This window comes from Carettochelys insculpta, chromosome 4 (genome assembly GCF_033958435.1).
Source record: "Carettochelys insculpta isolate YL-2023 chromosome 4, ASM3395843v1, whole genome shotgun sequence".
In the NCBI taxonomy this organism is placed as follows: Eukaryota; Metazoa; Chordata; order Testudines; family Carettochelyidae; genus Carettochelys; species Carettochelys insculpta.
The window spans coordinates 113,544,778-113,564,974 of NC_134140.1; the positions used below are offsets into that span (position 1 = coordinate 113,544,778).

General features: G+C 43.1%; 1 long non-coding RNA gene across 1 annotated transcript; it reads left to right on the top strand.

Moving 5' to 3' along the window:
- Positions 1-378: 378 nt before the first annotated feature.
- LOC142012260 (uncharacterized) lies at positions 379-16,006 on the top strand. The gene is made up of 3 exons (XR_012645291.1): positions 379-415; positions 13,839-13,889; positions 15,946-16,006. It is a non-coding gene; the product is annotated as an uncharacterized LOC142012260 (long non-coding RNA).
- The last annotated feature ends 4,191 nt before the right edge of the window (positions 16,007-20,197 follow it).

Consider the following 20,197-nt stretch of genomic DNA (forward strand, 5'->3'; position numbering starts at 1 on the left):
ACAATTTATTAGGTGAGCTTTCGTGGGACAGACCCACTTCTTCAGACCATAGCCATCTGGTTCTGGTCTGGCTATGGTCTGAAGAAGTGGGTCTGTCCCACGAAAGCTCACCTAATAAATTATTTCGTTAGTCTTTAAAGTGCTACTTGACTGCTTTTTTGTTTTGGTAAGATAATATGAGTTTCTTTCTCAAACAATAAAACCCAAAGAAAGGATACTGGTGGTGATGCCATGTTGTGAGGATTCAGGGTATTGTTTTAATCTTTTACCATTCTTGTCCTCATTTTTTTTCCCCCAGATATTTAATATTTCCTAGAGAAATAAAGGAGAAGAACTATAATCATGGAATCAAAGGAGTTGAAGGGAACTTAAGAAGTCATTTCGTCCAGTTCCATGTACTTCTGGCTAGTAAAAGGTTAGTAGCAATTGGATGTCCAACATAGTGAAAACCAGCGAAAATAAAATAGGATCAGAGGCTAAAATAGAGAAACTAGATAAAAATTACTTGGACAAGTTCGAGGTCTTCAAATCACCAGGCCCGCTGATGAAGAATACCACCTTATGTTCTTGTACAGAGCTCCATCTAAGTATCTTGAAGACATTTCGGGGATGTCTACATAGCCCATGGAAGTGTGCCTCCCAGCCTGCTACAACAGCAGAGCTTTTGGTTAGACCCTGAAAACATTATTAGTGAATGACACCTTACAAGACTATGAAGTAGGGTAAGTGCCAGTATCCCTATTCTATACTTAGTGAAACTGAGGTCAGAATGGGCTCCTGATTTACCCAAGGTCGTACAAGGTCTGAGGCACACTGGGACTAGAACACAAAATTCTGATTCTCTGGCCCATGCCTTAACCTCAAAACCCTTCTTTCTTTCCAATGAGAAAAGAAAATAAATGGGCTGAAAAACTACAAAGTTAGCTCTCTGACTAGTGTAAATTGGTGTATCTCTGCTACAGTCAATGAGGGTAAATCAGCTAACACCAGCTGAGAACCTGCCCCAAAGTCTCCTGTCTACTCTCAGTCTTCAAATGCTCTGAGAAGCACTCATCTGTCTCTCATTAGCATCTCTCTTCTTTCAGATTTTTTTCCTTCAGAAACAAATGGGTGTGTTGGATAAGCCCGCAAGGCAACACAGTGGATTAACTCAGAGGTTTCCCCAAGCATTCTGAAATCCTGATTCAACCAGAGAGTTGTTGCTGTTTCTGTTGGAAGTGCCATAGCTCAAAGTGCATGTTTTCTTTTATTTGGGATGAGATTATTTTTATGCTGACAACCTCTTGAAAAAGATTATAATGGAATTAATATCTGATGGATGATTTTACCAAGGGGAACACTCAACAATGAGCACTCGTAGATTGGCATATAAACACTATAGGCTAATTCACTGGTAGTGATACTCTGGCATTAACAGTGGCAAAAAAAAAAGAAAAAAAGGCATGGGGGAGGTGGCAGGCAATAGGAGTGCAAAGAGGGTTGCAGAGTTCCTCATGGGCCATTCCAAAAGTTAATAATGCAACAGTTTTATATATATATATATGAGCGATCAGGGAAGTCAAGATTCACTGATGTAGCAGCTCCTCTTAGTCAACCGCAATTGTAGGTCAAATCCTGATAGACTCCCAGCCCTCCCTCCCAGCTTTAAAAATTAAACCTATGCACATAGCCCAGTCACTGGTGGAATCCAGTTCAGTGACAGAGGTAGGAAAATAACATATTCTGTGCTGACATGACCCTGGGAGTCTGTGACCTGGATGCTCATTCAAGCTCTGCTTTTGCCCTGTCCTGACAGCGTACAAGGCACCGCTCCTCTTGGTAACGCAATTTCTCCAGCCGTAAGAGCTGAACAATGACACTAACCTTCCTTTATAAAGGACTTTGAGTTCTCTACATGAATGGATGGAAGATGTCCAATGATTAGAACTAGTGTGGGTCTTTGGAGACTTGAGTTCAGATCATGGATCTCACAAAGATGTGCTCAGAAACACTGGGAAAATTGCTAGGCCTCTCTATGCTTCTGTTCATCATCTGTATGATGGAGATGTCCTTACTGCGGGAGGCTGTTGGGAAGTTGAAATATTCAAAACTGGAAGGTGCTCATTTACTAAGGTACTGGGGACAATAGATCTTAGGGCTATATCTCACAATCATTCTTATTAGCTGGTGCAGGAGAATGCCGTTCCTGTGTAGCTTTGGATAGAATTTTCTGTACACATACCTCTGAACTGAATAGGGAACAATGATCCAACAGCAGCAAAACAAGAACTATCAGGCAATTTGAAATGATGTGTGAGATTAAATGATGAAGTGCACATAATATTTTTATAACTTTCATTTCCCAACTTTTTATGTGTATGTAATGAACCTGTGATGTGGGTAACGTAAGACAGGAGGGGAAAAAAAGAGAAGCACCAGGTCTGTGAGAGAGTAAATTCAGGTCTGAAGTGAGAGGCTCTGTCTTGTATGATAAAAGCTGCCTGAGGCCAGAGCCCTGGGAAACAGCTCTACCCCACTTGTTATGGTACTGTGCATACATAAATGCTTATCTGGGAAGAAGTAATGAAGAGGATTAATATGATAATGATCTTAGATTGGCCCATGAATCAAAAGATCTCTGTCCTCGAAGATTTAAATTTCACATTAAATATTAACAAACGAACAAAAGGAATTTCTTCTGAGAATTAACGTAACTGCAAAACTGTTACTCCTCCAGCAATGGAAATGTGAAGAAGATCTTACAGTGGCAGAATGGTATCCACAGTGGGTGAACTCCTGCTCCCATTGAAGTCAGTGGGAGCTTTTCTACTGACTTCAATGAGCTCAGCATTTTATCTAGTGGGCCTACATGTATGAGGCACTTTGTAACTAAAAAGCAAGTCAAAAATCCCAAGGAATCTTGCCTTCCTTCTTAGAGAAGTGTAATTAAAGTAAAATATGACAGGTATAGCCTGATTGACTGACAGGTTTTCAATTCAAAACAACCCATTGTGCTTTTAAGTTTTGTGCACAACTAGGCTCTTTAAAAACTAGTTGATATCACTGTTGTGAAGCCTTCTTGTCTTCCTCCTTCACTCACTCATTGTGTCCCCTGCCTCCTCCCATGCCCTACGTCCTGCCCAGCCCCCACACCCTACCCCCACCTCAAGCTCACACCTTCACCTATGTTCTACCCACACCCTGCGTCCCCACCCTGCTCCTGCACCCTACCACCCAGCCAGCCTCTGTGCCCACAAACCCAGCTCGATTTTGCATCTTAACTCCAGCCAGGTACCACCCTCCCAGTCCCAGCCTGCTTATGCACCCTACCTCCTGCCAAGACCCCTTTCTCATGTCAAACCCACTTCTGCACTCTACTTCCTGCTGAGTCCTCACCCTTTCACTCAGCCCGCTCCTGCACCCTATCTCCCCTCCCACTGAGACCCCCCACCCATACTCCCAGCTCAATATTGCATCCTACCTCCTGCCAAGACTCCACCCTAACCCAATCTTGTACCCTATGTCCTGCCAAGACCCTCTGCCCACACACTCAGCCCGCTGCTGCATCCTCCCTCCCACCAAGGCCCTGCTCCCCCTTCCCACACCCTGAACCCCTCACTTTGGCCCCACCCTGGAGCCTATGGGCCCCCACAAAAGCTAATAGCTCTGGGCCTCCAGAAGAATTAATCTGGTCCTGGCTACCAGATTGGCTGGTGTATGTGTTCAGAATACCATGTTGTTGAATCGTTGTTGTTGTTTGTGGTCTAACACCACCTAATCCATAAGTAATCACTATTTGGACTTGACAAATTACACCCTTGCAATAGCAAAGTATGTCTCTGCTGTATCAAGAGTCATTGACCCAGTGCCATCCATTGGGGGTGCAGGGCCGAGGACAACCCCACTGCACCCCCGGCCCTGCCCCCCATCTTTCCACCCCTGCTCTGCCCTCACCCCCCCCCCCACTCAACCCCTTCCTCCAAGCCTCACCCACCTCTCCCTGCAGGGGTTGCCCCCGCACATACACACACTTACCACAGTGGGGGGAAGCAGAGCAACCTGGCTTTAACCCATTGCACTTCCCCAAGCCCAGTTCCCAGCCACATTTTTTGGGGGAGCTGAATGGGCTTGGACTGGGGCGCTCCATTTCCTGAAACCTGGATTTTTCAGAAAAGGAGGTTTTGATGCCAGACTGCTTTTTCTCCACACTTCGCTGAACGCTCCAGTGGCCCAGCTGTAACACTTCTGCTGTCTTTCTTGCAAGCGCATGTTCATCTAAACAAATCCCTTCTCACAGCTCAGATGGAAAGAAAATGTCGATTGCCTTGAAATGTTACACAATGAAAAGAATCAAAGCAAAAAACCAAAAACAACCACTGCCTCTTCCCCTCCCCCCTCAACTCTGGCTCACCATCTGCCAAATGCCTGTAGCAGAATGGTGCTCTGTTGTATTTAGATCCAGAAGTGCAGGAAGGGATTTGTTTATTTACTGACATAGAAACGAGCTTGTGTGCCACTGACTCACTATTGGTTTCCAGATAGGATTTAAATGTGCTTTTACAGCCTAAAGACCCAGACAAAATGCTGTGCACCATACGTTTATTGCTAAAACTTGGCACTTCTTTGCCTCTGAGTGATTTGTACACAAACCTTTCTTTACAAAATGACTGAGAATCATGTATTATCATCATCCTTATTTTATGAGCAAAACCAAAGCTGAGAACTGAAAACAATTTCCTCACGGCTGCAGGGAGATGTCAAAAAAAGTGCCCAAAGGTGATTCAGTGGATATAATGTACTTGGAGTTTCAGAAAGCTGTTGATGAGGTCCTCACGAAAGGCGCTTAAGCAAAGTAAGGGAAGGTCCTCTCATGCATCAGAGATACAAAACAAGCGGTAGAAATAAATGGTTGCTTTTCACAGTGGAGAGCTGTGGGGCCTACAAGGATTTGTATTGCAATACGTTCATAAATTATCTGGAAAAAGAAGTAAAGAGGGAAGTGACAAAGTTGGCAGACAATACAGAATTATGCTGCCTCAGGATAACCCTAAATATCTGTGGGAGGAGAGGCTCACGAACACTAGCATCTGGAAAGAGTGGAACATGACTAGCATTGAAGCCATTATCATTCATCAACAACTCCATTGGACTGGTCACATAGTTCAGATGTCTGATCGGCATCTCCCAAAACAGATTCTGTTTTCCTATTCGGAGGACTCATGGAGAAGAGTTGGGGACCAGGGTAAGTGATATAGGGAAATGTTGAAGGCGTGCAGGAAAAAATGCAGCATCGGTGTTGACACTTGGGAGAACTTTGTCCAAGACCATCTCCAGTGGAGAACAGTAATCCATGCGGGGGTAGCACAATTTCAGAGGTTCCACTGCAGTGGAGATGAGGAGAGACGAAGGAAAAAAGAGCGTCAAAAACCACCCTGTACCCCTCCACCAGCTACAGTTACAGTTAAGAAGAACTGCGGCTCCAAAATTGGGCTGATAAGCCATCAATGGACTCACACACAGGAAGGTGACATGAAGACATCCTACTTGTTATTAAGTGACTGCCAAGAATGCCAAAGCTGACTGTATTAATTAAACTGAGTAACTGGGCAACAAAATGGCAGATGAAATTCACTGTTGATAAATACAAAGTAATGCACATTAGAAAAAACCTAATGCCGGCTAGACATGAAAAATGAAGTGGTCTAAAATAGCTGTTACTGCTCAATAAAGAGATCTTGGTATTATTGTGGATAGTTCTCTGAAAACATCCGCTCAATGTGCAGTGGCAGTCCAAAAAGCTAACACACTCTTAGCAAACCATTAGGAAAGGGTTAGATAATAAGAGAGAAAATAGCATAATGACATGTATAAATCCAGGATATAGTGTCACTTGGCACACTAAATGCAGTTCTGGTTGCCTCATCTTAAAAAAAGGCATATTAGAATTGGAAAGCTAATACAAGAATATCAACAAAAATGAGTGGGGGTATGGAACAGCTTCCACATAAAGAGAGATTAAAAAGTTAAGGATTGTTCAGCTTTGGAAAAGAGACCTTCATCACATCCCTCTATAGTTGTCTATCAAAACACAAATGGTGTAGGGAAGCTGAACAAGGAAGTGTTATTTACCCCTTCATGTATCATACAAACCAAGGGTCACCCAATAAATTTAAGAGGCAGTAGATTTAAAACGAGCACAGAGAAATACTTCTTCACACAATGCACAACCAATCTGTGGTGCTCAGTGCCAGGGGAAGTTGTGAAGAGCAAAAGTATAACTGGGTTCAAAAGGGAATTACATACATTCATGGAGAACAGGTTATTAGTGAAAATGGTCAGGGATGCAATCGCTTGCTCCATGTGCACCTAAGCCTGTGACCACTGAAAGTGCAGACTGGACACCAGGGGGCGCAACACTTGCTAATTTCACTGTTTTATTCTTTCCCTCTGACGTGTCTGTAGGAAAACAAGATAGTGGGCTAGATGGACCAATGGTAGGGCCCGCTATGGCCATTCTTATGATCTTAGGTGCCAGAATCAGAACTTGGATTAGAACCATCTTTTCTAGTTCCCACTCCTGTGCACTGATTGCTCCATCAACACTGCTGCTTACTTACTAAAGCAATGACTCAAGTAATCACTTAGTCAATTTCTTAAACATTTGTATGAACAGTTTAAAACATCCAGGTAAATATTTTTCCTACCTGAATGGAGTTAGTTATTTTCCATGGAAAATTTATTATGAGTTTTGCTGTTTTGCATAAGATTAACTTTTATCAACCAGAATGAAAACTATTTTCCCAGTCCGTCATTTATAAATGAACCACTCTTGCATTGCTGGCATAATTCACTGTGATAAAGCCATGTAAAGAGCCTCAGAGGAATAAGCAATTAACGCAAAATATTTTTGTGTGATATTTCCCCAACAATTTGCATATTAACACCAGGATTATTAATGAGTGCTCCGAGGCTTCTGGGATTTCAAATGATGTTTGGGACTGTTCAGAATTATATGAAAGGAACAAGACTTTTTTTTTTCCCATTTTGCTCTCTGTTATTAAGTCAAATAATAGTCTGAATTTGGCATTTTGTTGCCTGCAAGGAAAACTGATCAAAAGATCAAATTTAGACAGCAGATTTCGTTGCTTTTGGTTCCATTGCTGATAAAAATATGAAAGTGACGTTTTTAGCTGAATGACAAAATTGTGCTGAGTTCTTGCTCTTGACATGTGGAATTGATTTTTCTTTCCTCTGAGAGGGCCTCTTTGCATAAATTAACAAGTATTTAGTGGCAAATCTGAAAGTTGTTGACTTGCGCGGGGAATACATTAATGCAGTTAGGCCTGTTGTATTTGTTTTAGTAACGTTTTTCTTTTATTCTTTCCCATTCTAAAGATCTTTTGCCAAAGAGGTGAGAGAGAGAGAGAGAGTGAACGATCAATGGAAATATATGTTCAAAGCCTTGAAAGCACAAGAGAGCTTGAAAGATCATTAAAAAGTAAAGTGCGCATATAAAATTTGCATGACTTAGTTATTTTTACCAAGTGTTCCCATGCACATATACACACACTGTAATTTGTCTTTCACACTCAGTTTCACCATAGCCACCAATTCTTGGATAAAGGTAATATAACAAAGGCAGAGTATTTTCTCCTATAGCTTATAACTTCCCCTTCTCCTTTGGTGGCTTCCTTCCAAAGTACAAACAGCCCTGGATTCCCCCATAGTCAAAAACATCACTCATGTCCTTACTGTCTTTCCAGCTACTCTCTCAACTCCTTTAGTCTTTTCACCTTTCAATTCAACAGATCAGCCTTGCACAGTTGTTGCCTTCACTTTCTTGTCTCCAGTGGCTTCCAGGATCTTTTCCATTTGGGTTTTCACTCTCAATTATTTTCACCACAGTTATTAGTTTTTTCTGGCCATTTCTGAAAGCTATAGTCCATCTGCTTCCTCTGCCCTCTGTTCATGACTTGGTATCCTCAGCTTTGCATTCTTCTTGGTCTTACATGAGTCTCCCCTTCCATCTCTGATTGCTCCTTCATATCTGCTGCACCCTTCTTTTACCCTCAGGGTGTACGAGAATTTGCCTCTTAAGCACCTTCTATTTCTTCCTCCTCTCCAGTCTTATTTCTAAAGGACCTCATCCACTCTGACTTTTCACTTATCTCTGTGCTGATAACTTACAAATTTATGATGCCTGTTAACTCTTTGCTTGCTGCACCTGTTGACTCCCTCATTTCAGCCTGTCTTCCTGGATGTTAAGCACAAAATGACTAACTCAAATATTTAGGCCCCCAAGTCCCGGTTTTGGATACCACTGCAAGTTATATGACCCCCAACTTGACTACGTCTACATGGGATGGTTTTGTCAGCAAAACAGGGCTTTTTGTCAACAGAACCTGTGGAGCGTCTACACACAAAATGTGGTTTGTTGGCAGTCTGGCAACAAAACTTGGCACTTCCACCGACAATGATCTGCCTCTCCGGAATGAGGAAGAACACCTTTGTCCACAGTTTCTGTCAACAAAAAAAAGCCATGTAGATGTTCCGCAGGGCTTCTGTCGACAGACAGGGATTCCAGTTTACCAGGCAGCCCTGTTTGCTGAGCTTCCAGTTGGTCTTTCTGTCAAGAGAACAGAAGGGCAGTCTGTTGACAGAGTGGATTGCTCTTTCGACCCACTTTTGTGTGTGGATGTGATCTGTCAACAGAAGTTTTGTTAGAAGATCTCTTCTGAATGTAACTTCTCTCAACAGATTGCTGGAGGGTAGACATAGCCCTTGACTGTTGCCTCGTACAGGTTGAACCTCTCTAATCTGACACACTCTGCTCCAGCAACATCCATAATCCAGCATGATTTTAGTTAGATGGATGACCTCTAATCATAGTTGTGGCCAAGTTTCCCATGGTCCTATGAAGTTTGTTTAAAGCCACCAATCCCGGCCCTCAGTGTTCTGTGCTTTTACTTAGCTGTCATTTACCTCTGAATGTTTTCTAAGAACCCAGTAAGCAGTGGAAGTGTTGGTAATGCTGCTAGACAATATTCACCTCCCATGATTTGACAAATACTCTCATCTGGCCCTGGTTAGGTCTTGAGGGTGACAGATTAGAGAGGTTCATCCTGTGTCTTGGCATCTAAACACACTCAGAACCTAATTATTTTGCTGTGAAAGTTCCCTAGCTGGCTAATTTTCTGTCGCAAAGCGCACACACTACTGCCTGACTCCAGCCCCAGTGTGATCCATAAATGGGGAGCACAGAAGATAGACAGAAGTGGACTTATCTCAGCCGCAGAGCCAGATCTGGAAGTATGTTCAGGAGCTGCCCATTCCAAATTCTGTGGTGGTACCCACTGGAGAGCTTTTATCCTAGTGGTCAGAGCACTTCTGCCAGAGAGTGAAAAAGGATGTGGACTGGGTTCTCCCCTCTTTCAGGAGAATGTTCTAGCTACTGAGCTGTGGGATATTCTGAGGTGAGCTTCCCTCCATTTCAGGTCCAGCCTTAGGACAAAGCAAGCAAGATGGTTGCTTTGAGCCCCATACCTTCAGGGTCCTGTGCTCCAATTGACTATAGCATCCACTGCCCATTGGCTGGGCCCCACTGTCAATGTGCCACCTCGGGTCTCACCCATTGGCCGGGCCCTGCTAGACTGGCTCTGCTCAGTTTCTCCTGTAGAGGTTGCTGCCCTTTGAATCCATACTGAGTTTTCACATTGGAAGAAGTGACTCTGCAGCCTGGCTTTAGGACACTGACTTGGGAAGAAGAGACCCAGACTCCTGAATGCAATGGCTCTTTAATTATTTATGGACAGGGGAACAGCTTCAATAGGAAAAATTGAGGAAACCTGACACCAGGGTCTCTCATAGCCCAAACGTGGGGGACCCCAATTCAAATCCTTTCTCCCTCTTAGGTGGAGAAGGAAAGTAATTGTGGGTCTCCCACATCCAAGGTGAGTGTGCTTACTACAGATCTAGAAATTATAGGGTGAGCACCCACTTCTGCTTTCCTTCCCACCATGCTTCTTATTTGTATGGTGTGAAGTGGGTACCTAATTCATTCTTATAAGAAATAACTTAGGCACCTAAGCCACTTAGGCACCTAAGACACCTGACTCCAAGAGAGGGGTTTGTGGTTGCGGTTCACTACCAGAAATCTATTCTTCCTTGGAGCTTAGACACAGGCAGCCGACTCCGTAAGAGTGGCAGGGCTTAGACCACACCCTTCTTTGCATCTCCCTTTGGCTTTCTTAGGCATCTTTCCACCTAGGTGCTGACTTTTGTGGATCCCATTCTTACACACCTATTTCAAGCCATTCATTATACAGGACTAAGTACCAAACTCTGGCTTTCTGCATCACATTGTTCTAGGGATTTTCTAAGCACCTAAAAGCTAGGCATTGAAACATTCAGTATCACAAAACCTAAGTCCCTTTGTGGAGCCAGGCCTAAAGTACTACTCAGTTAAAAGGTGTCAAGATCTGTGCTTTGGTCAGTTGAGGGAACTGATGTACCCGCAAATGGGACAGGCACGTTCCATCCTATAGAATTAGTGATATGTAGGCGAACAAACACGCATAGACACGCACTTCCCCCTGAGTCATTCAGTCAGCAGCTTCTCAGTGACTTAATAAAATATCAGCCATAAATTGAAATTGAATACATGCTAGGGATATTGTACACAATACGGTAATTGCAGGATCCCTTGATACCACTACAAAGAGCCTTTCAAAACAAACTCACGTAAGCGAAAGATCCATTAATGTCTGCAAAGAAAACACATTACTGGGCATTTCTTCCTCCTCCTCTACTCACAGGACAGAAAAATGTGGTGTATCAATGCAGTATTAGCATCGCACTGCTTTGCAGGAACACTCTGCAGAAGTTCTACAAAAAAGGATACAGTCTAGCAATAAGTACACCCAAAGTCCTCCTTTTGGGCAGTCAGTGGAGATTTTGCCTAGCTGACTTAGAGTGCTCTGCTAACAAGAGGAGGTTTTCAAGAAGTTTTTTTTAGGCCGTAGATGTTGGCAAACTGGCTCACATTTTGGCATGTGCAATATGTCTGGATATTCATTGCTCAACTGAGTGAACAACCAATGGCATTTTCAGAGCCCCATGGGTATATGCATCCAGACTGCTGTGCCAAGGCTGTTCTCCCTGACAGGGAAGCTGTAAGTGTGAGTGAACATTGTAATGAGAAGTAATGTGTGGTAGTATGGGAGCAGAGCATTTGGGCATTTGCAAAGGTCTCGAGAAGAAAGGCTTAGTTACTTTTCTGAAATGGGGCTTTAGTTACGAACTGTGTAGCCTTCGAAGGTGTAGGGTTAAATTGCTTCTGCAAGGTCACTGGATGGGAAGAAGGATACAGGTGTTCTCAGTCAGGGTTTGCACCAACTATTCAAGGACCCAAGTTCCTTTGCTTGGCTATGAATATAGACTGTCTAGAGAGAGAGGACAATCTGGGCAGTGGCAGGACCAAAGGAATTGCTGTTGGGTGAAGGAAGGGAGTATGTAAATGGCAAAGACTGAGAGGGGTGTGGTGTCAGTGGTGACACCATTCTCCCATGATGCTTGTGCTAGGAATGGGAGGCTTTGAATCAAGTTGGAATCCCACAGACATAGATGTTTCACTGGCAGCTTCTGGTCAGTCTCCCATTGCGGCTGTGTTCTTTTTTCCCTCCATACTGAATGCGGCAAAGCCTTCGGTGTCACATTAGTACTATTTCAGGTGACCTGACAGCAGGTGAAAAATAAACCGGTTCAGGAGCTCTGGGGCACAGTGCTTTTACTGCAGGCAGGGAGGCAGAAAATGGAAAACAGGCACAACAAAGCAGAAGGGAAAAGACTATTTACTTTTGTACCTGTGAGCTGGGCTCTGTGGAATAAGGCTAGTGCCTGGCTTTCCACTTGCAAATGACATTCTTGTTTTTCCTCATTTTTGTCTTCAAAATGGACAAACTCCAGAGAATGCTGCACAGGAGAAGTTTTTAAAACACTCCTGCCTGCAGGGCTGGCACAGTGCTAAATTGGCCCTCTGGGAACCAGTGCTTCCACTCTGTGCTGACAAGAGGAGTTGTGTCTGCCAGCGTACCAGTGGAGGTGGAGGAGAAGGCTTGCAGAACCCCTGACAGTCAATTTTCTTGAGTTTTCTTTCTTGTATGCATTTAAACCACTGGCTGCTGCTGTTTTTCTTCATGTAGCCACCCAAACAGAGTCAGCTGAGGGAATGCTCAGGACCACGTGGCCTTATTATGTTGTAGCTTGGTTAATGCCACCAACATGACTTTTGTTCATATTATTTGGGAATTCATTATTTTGAGCCCGATTATCTCAAGGAAATTGACCACAGTGGCATAGTATTTTTATCCCATTTTAGAAATGAGGAAACTGAATTATCCAAGTAGTTTACTTGGGCAGCAGGCAGAGATATTGCTTGACTGGCTTAAGGTGCTCAAAAACAGGAGAAGCATTCTGTGTTGTCTTATACTCACCTAGCACGTTGGAGTGTGCAGATGATACTAAGCTAGGAGGGGTTGCAACTGCTTTGGAGGATGGGGTCAAAATTCAAAATGATGTGGACAAATTGGAGAAATGGTCTGAAGTAAACAGGATGAAGTTTAATAAAGACAAATGCAAAGTGCTCCACTTAGGAAGGAACAATCAGTTTCACACATACAGAATGGGAAGCGACTGTCTAGGAAGGAGTATGGCAGAAAGGGATTTAGGGGTTATAGTGGATCGCAAGTTAAATATGAGTCAACAGTGAGATGCTGTTACCAAAAAAAGCAAACATGATTCTGGGATGCATTAAGAGGTGTGTTGTGAACAATGCAAGAAGTCATTCTCCTGCTCTACTCTGCGCTGGTTAGGCCTCAGTTGGAGTATTGTGTCCAGTTCTGGGCGCCACATTTCAAGAAAGATGTGGAGAAATTGGAAAGGGTCCAGAAAAGAGCAGCAAGAATGATCAAAGGTCTAGAGAACATGACCTGTGAAGAAAGGCTGAAAGAATTGGGCTTGTTTAGTTTGGAAAAAAGAAGATTAAGGGGGAACATGACAGCAGTTTTCAGGAATCTAAAAGGGTGTCGTAAGGAGGAGGGAGAAAACTTGTTCTTGGCCTCTGAGGATAGAGCAAGAAGCAATGGGCTTAAACTGCAGCAAGGGAGGTTTAGGTTGGACATTAGGAAAAAGTTCCTAACTGTCAGGGTGGTCAAACACTGGAATAAATTGCCTAGGGAGGTTGTGGAATCTCCATTTCTGGAGATATTTAAGAACACGTTAGATAAATGTCTATCAGGGATGGTCTAGACGGTACTTGGTCCTGCCCTGAGGGCATGTGGCTGGACTCGATGACCTCTGAGGGTCCCTTCCAGTCCTAGCATTCTATGATTCTATGATTCAGAACTCAGTTGGGAGTACACCCCTTTGGAATTTCCAAACCCTCATTGGTATGTGTCCATGCTGATTTTCAATGGTGTACAAGTGAATGTTGTAATAATAATGTATATATAGAAGTATAGAAAGAGATCCTCAATTAGTGTAAACTGCATTGCTCTATTGACGTCCAAGAAGTCAGGGCTGGATAAAAGTATAGGTCGGTCCCTAGGATCCCAGCTTCTGGAGCCATGTGTTGACAAATTTCATTTATGAACAATATTAAATTCTACTCTCAATAAAAATAACCACTTTCCCTAATTAACCATTTCTACAGGGTGTACCATCTGGGATCCCCTCTCCCCTCATCTCTTCCATTTGAAATGAAGAGCCTGCACAATAGAGACCACTGAGACAGAGAGCAACATGTCGAGTCAAGTAGTACAAATGACATTAGTTTAAATGTTGTTTGTTTATTTATTTTTAAGGAACGTCAGGGAAACAGCGTGAAGCACCATCATCACAACATTCCTCTGGAGGTAAGAGCTACCCCATTGCACCAGTGTTCCTTTATCTCTCTCAGAACTACACAGTTTGAATTCTGGACATTTTGTACAACACCTTGCCCCCCCGCAAAAAAAAACAAAAACAAAAAACCCCAGCAGCTGAGATTACAACAGTCGAATAGCATGTCTCTTCCATCTCTGAGAGTGGTGCTGGGCAGACAAGTCCTCATATCCCAGTTGTTTTCTGCTCCTCTCCAACAGCTCTGCTTTGACTAGTTGCTCCAGTTGTGTTATTGTGACCCCTTGTTCTGACAAGGAACCACAATATATATATATATATATATATATATATATATATATATATATATATATATATATGTGTGTGTGTGTGTATAAGGTCATGTTATAAATGATGCATTGAAATACAAAACAAAACAATCATTTTGTCTCTACATAAATGGAGATGAGATAACAATTTCAGTTTATGGGGGTCAAAGAGTAGACAGCTAGAATTAAGATAAAAATAGTACAAGTTGGAGCAATACATAGCTAATTAAAATCAGAATTCAAGAGAGATCTGTTGTAAATGCTAATGAATTATGATGACTGTAAACTGAATTGGATTAATTAGCAAAAATATATTGCTTAGATTATTTGTTTAAAATTCTGGATACATGTACTTAAATCTAACTGTGTGTTCCCATAACAACATTAAACTACTATTATATCGTTTTCATCACATCATTTTGGATATCGTTGCATTATTTTACAACTTTTGTTGCTAGGAGAACACAGCACCTTTTATGTATCTCACTTTGTAGAGGTGCTAGCTTTTTGTTCCTGCCCTCTGAAATACCTCATGTAATGATTAGCACAACACAAAATATACATGTTGGAGTAAATTACACTGGAAAAAACATGCCTGTAACAGGGCAGCCAGACCCTTCCATTGACCCATTTTGTTCACAGGTGTTAGAAACATGAGAAAAGCTGCAGAGGTTGTGCTGTCTGATTGTGACCGCTTTGGACCATTACGTCTGCCTTGAATATAATGGAGGTGGGAGACGTTCTTTAAAGGGAAGCAAGTAGGGAGCTAGAACAAGGAAGGTCCTGATGGGAGGATGTGGTTGGGAAGAGAAAACCATGCTCTGGGAAGAATCTTACACTGAGGCTTGCTTTGTATTCTTCTTGTAAAGTACCAGTAAGGCCAAACCCCAAGAAGGGTGTGAATGTTGACTCTAATCCAGGCCCTGTTCTCTATAGGGGGTTGGAATCTCTCCATAAACAGTAACTTTATTCAAGAAACATACTGCACTCGAAAGGCCAGATACATTTGCTGGAAATGTTGATAAATGTTGGCATACCACTATTAACTCATCTAGAGAAATAACAATGAAACAGGGATACAACTGATCCCTAGCCACTGGACTCAAATGATGGACACACTATAAGTTCACAGAGGGGTAGAGCTGGTCAGAAATAGTTGGACAGAAAATGCTGATTTGTCAAAAGTGGGAAAGTGTCTTTAGAACGAAGCCAAACAGGTGGGCTGCAAAGGTGGGAAAAGCCAGAACATTCATAGTCTCGTTGTTTTCCAAATAAAATACTGTGGAATTTCATTTCCACATTTATTTTTTGAAATTCTGGCTTTTTGGCCCAATTCAGAACAATTTCTTTTCCTCAGACCCTGTAATTTTTTGCAGGTGTGAAATTCACATTCCCAGCCAGCTGTATAGATTAGGTAAAATGTGAGATATGACATTGCAGCAGAGAGGAACCAGCTGTTTTTGCAGTAATGATGGAGTGCCAGGTGATTGCTGGGGTTTATTGACCAATGGGGGAAGTGATGGCTGCACACACTCTGTGACATACATGGTTGGAAGATAAAACTGTACCAGAAGGTGTTGCTGAATCTGCCCATGGACATGGTTTGAACATTGCATTGGAAATGATTGTCCGCTCCAGAAATGGCCAGCAGGGCCTTCCTTCCAGGGCCATCCTCTGGAAAGCTGTAATTTATGTAGTCATCATGGAGATTGTGCCAGTGAAAAAGGGGACAACAACCACTGCTCTTTTTTCTCTATTTCAGGCTTCTGCATGGATACCCGGCAGCTCTGTGTGAGGGCAGGCCATATATGCACACCCACCCAGTAAGGTAACCCTTATCGTGGTGTTCTCTCTGTGTGTGAGCATGAGTGTGTGTCTCCTCATTTTCCTAGTTTGTAATTTTTTGATATGACACTGCAGCTTTGATTCCCCCAACACCGTCTTTTTCACTTCTCCAGTAACACACAATAACACACATCCTATAATATAAATGTTGTTTTAGCTTTGCATTATTCTTGAGTCAGGTGTTCTGTTCAAATACGCATGTTTGAGTTACCCCCGCATGCAGCAAGGTAAGGGGGAGTGAACAGGTGGGTGTTCACTTGTTCCTGCTAAGTCCTTTTAGGCTGAAACATTCATGGGGGCACCTTCCTACTTGAGTGGTGGGAGCCCTGGAAACTTTTGAAAATCTCATAAGAGAACCTGTTTCAGAACTGAGTCTTTATCCAGCTTCCCCCACCACCCTCACATCTCTTTTTCTGTGGGTCTGTTTTATTCATCTTCGTCCCTTCACACTGCCTGAAAGACACACCAGATTCATGAAAATATAGAGAAAATGAGGGAGATTGTGTGTGGAATCTCCTTCATTGGAACTATTTAAGAAGAGGTTAGATAAACATCTCTCAGGGATGGTGTAGATGGTGACTTGTGCTGCTGTGAAGGCAGAGAACTAGACTTGATGACCTCTTGAAGTCCTTTCCAGTTCTAGTATTCTATGATGCTTGGCTTCTCCTGTGGGTGCACAGAGCCCTTGGCCCAGTTACCAGACTAAAAAAACCTTTTTAGCCACTCAAACTGCAAATTTCTTGCTCACTGGCTGTACAAAATCCTGGCCTTAAGCTCCATGGTTCAGTTTACCCTTACGGAAAAGGAGAACAACAGTATTTTCCTCCTTGTAAAGCACTTTAATGTTAACTGATGAAAAAACACTGTATACTGGGAAGTGAGGTGCTAAGAGGGCGTGTGCTTGTTGTAAAATATCTACGGTTCAAAGCTTTGAGGAGGACCAAGGGAGAGAAATCTGTTTGATACTGAGGTACTTTTGAAAGTTTGTTGAAAGCCAATGCTGTGTGTAGGTGCAGCTTTGACACATCCCAGCCCTTCGCCCCCCACCCCCGCAGGTTATTTATGACTTCAGTATCTGTTGGGAAGATTTTGTTCTACAACCTCACCAACAGTGTGAAAAGGAAGAAATCTGTTATTGCCTCTATCTCCTTCCCTCAATTGATACTGAAATTAAAAATGATCCTAGAGGCCAGGGAAACTAAAAGAAGATTCATTGGGGCAGCTTAAATATCAGTCATTTTTGGTTTTTCCTTTATTTTGTCTTCGAGGGTTAAATCGATTGGTCAATAAAAACAGCAGTGCCAGGCAGTGAATTTGAATAACAACGTGCACCTCTCAAAATAAAAACACAGCGCACATTTCCTCCATATTTTCGTGAAGCCCATGGGTCTTTCAAGCAGTGTGAAGGGATGAAGATGATTGAAACAGACCCACAGGAAAGGAGATTTGATTTCACAGACTATGTTCTACTTGAGAAAATTACAGCACTCCTTTTTTTTTTTCAGTGGTATAGGACCATCCTCCCTCCACTACAAAATGTCAGGCTTCTGCCTTTGCAGAGTTCCTCCTTGTTTCTTTTAAATGACAGCTTGACTCTCCAAAGTGTCACTAATAATCCAGGCTCCAATTAGCTGTGTAGGTATGTAGGTTTTTGACACTATTCTCAAAGCTTCCGTGGGCTGCTACAGCCTACAAGCCAGGGATCATTTCTACTTTGTGAGATTCAAAGGAGAGAGGATGGGAAGGAAAAGCTACAGTTTTTATTATTCCATGCTAGCAGAATAACAGAATACACACTGTTAATACCAAAATGTGTCATTTGAGAAAAATCCTTTTGCCTGATCAAACCCTTCATTACTTATTCTGCAAGTGAATGCACAAATCCAGTAACTGAGCCCCTGATGCTGGCATCCAAAAAATCGCAGCAGGCTATTCTAAAGACTAACAGTTTAGAAGTTGTGGGTGGTTGTGGGTGTAATAAAGGTGACAGCATACTGTGGCATTAGAATCAGGCTTCTCTTTGGCTGCTTACGTTCCATGTGCCATTGTTAACAGCCTGGTACTGCAAAGCTTATTCTCCCTGAACGGTACTTTCTTGTGCAAGTAGTCCCCCTGAAGTCCTAGGCAGGGCAAGCAAAGGTTGCAGAATTTGGAGGGGTAGCTGTATTTTAGCTATTGATATAGGTGTTAGATTGTGCAAACAGCTCTTAGCAAGGGGTTTTGCTGAGCAGTGTTCCCTGTACATCAGCTGGTTCCCAACCTGTTCTGAGATGGCAACCCATCTTGACAATTCAGTAAGGCTTTGTGAGCCAAGGCAATTCAAAACTGGAGTGGGGAGGGAGGTTCTCCCCTGGGAAAAAAGTTATATAAAACTTGATTCACTGCCCCAGCCTCCAGGCTTAAACCCCTTGCAGCCCCAAAAATGCATCCCCCCAACTTACCTCACAGGAGTGCCGCAGCTGATTCCCACTGCTCCTTCTCCAGACCACTGTCACATCCTTCCCCCCAGCCCTTCTTCTACTCCCTTCCCCCATCTATGACGCCGGCAGTTCCCTGCCCTGCTGCACTGAAATGGGGCTCAATTTACTTGGTTTAATGGCTGGATCCCTCGTGCCAGACATTAAACCCATTAAATTGCATTCCATTTCAGTGCAGCAGGGCAGGAACTGGAGGAATGAGCAGCGGCAGCAGCAGGAGCTGCAAATGGCTCCTCAAAAGAGCCAGTTGGTGACCCTTAGAAAATCTATTGGTGACCCATGTTTGGGTCCTGACCCATAGGTTGTGAATCTGCCTTAAGATGAGAGCTTGGGCAGCTGCCCAGGAGAGATTCAGGTGCTGCCCATCTGATTGGCAGAGCACCCACAGCGGGCAGCATGTGTTTCTATTGGTGGTGCACATCCACACATGCTTTGGTGCATATAACAAAATTTATTCTGCCCACGGATGGAACAAAATGGGAGGGAATGCTGGTGCTGAGCCTCACCACCCTAGAGGAACACCAGAAGCACACTGGGCATGGAAAGGCTGCTTGCTCCACTGTGCTGCCAGCAAGCTCCATGTGCCTGTGGAGAGCAATCTGCAGATGAACATAAGGGAGATAAGGCGCACCCTCTTCAGGCTGTCATCCGCTGCTTAGAGAGTCCAGACGGAAAAGTCCTGTGCTCCCCTGAACACAGGGACTGGCATTCTGTCTGTTCATATGGGAGTTGCCCAGGAGTAGTGCTGGGTGAAAGAGAATAACCTGTGCCTTTCCTTACCATGTATAGCAGCATGAACACCAGACAGAACCTAGCCCAAAAGCAGAAACCAGGCTGTTAATTTAACAGCACACACAGCAGATACCCTGTTTTCTGATAAATGTCTTTCATGTGCATCTGTGGATTGCAACTACAGGAACAGCGGGGCGAAAGGTGTCAAAGCATTTTTGTGCTTAGTAAATATTAACTACTTTGGAATAGATTAGAACAGTAAATAGGTTGTAGGGGGAAATAGACTGAAAATTGAGGACTTCTGAAATCTTTTTTTTTAACTTGAACACTGTGTACAACAACAACAACAACAATAATAATAATACACATTTTACAAATATTCTTTGATTAAGACTTTGAATACTACTGTGAAGTAATTATGGTATTAATGCCCCCATTTTGTAGACTGAAAAACTAAGGAGTACAGCCAACACTTCCCCACCTGTCACATCCACCTGAATTGGAGACCTGGTCTAAATACAACATACCCCTGATCTCTTTACAACAGCGCTAATTTATAGTTTACGTGGGAACCCTAACTGGGCTGATATGCAGGTCCTTTCTACAATGAAATCTAGATCAAGGCTGCATTCAGAAGGGAGAAATGTGTCAGGGAGTAAAAATGTCGTAACTAGTCTGCTGGCTTATTTGAATTTTAGTGTGGCTTGGCCAGGAGGCACAGGAAAATAAGTTCACATAGGAAGTCAGAACCAGTAGAGTTATTTGGGCCTCCTGACTCTGAGTCCAAAGGATTAAACGCTAGAGCCGTGTATGCTATTAGAGATACATACTAGTTCACTACATTGCCAAACCGAGTTGTGGTTAGGAACCACCTTTTTTTTCAGATAGGAGAGGTACATGTCCATGTTATTCTGTATACTTTTGTCACAGAATTATGGTCTTGGTGCTCTGGAACCACTC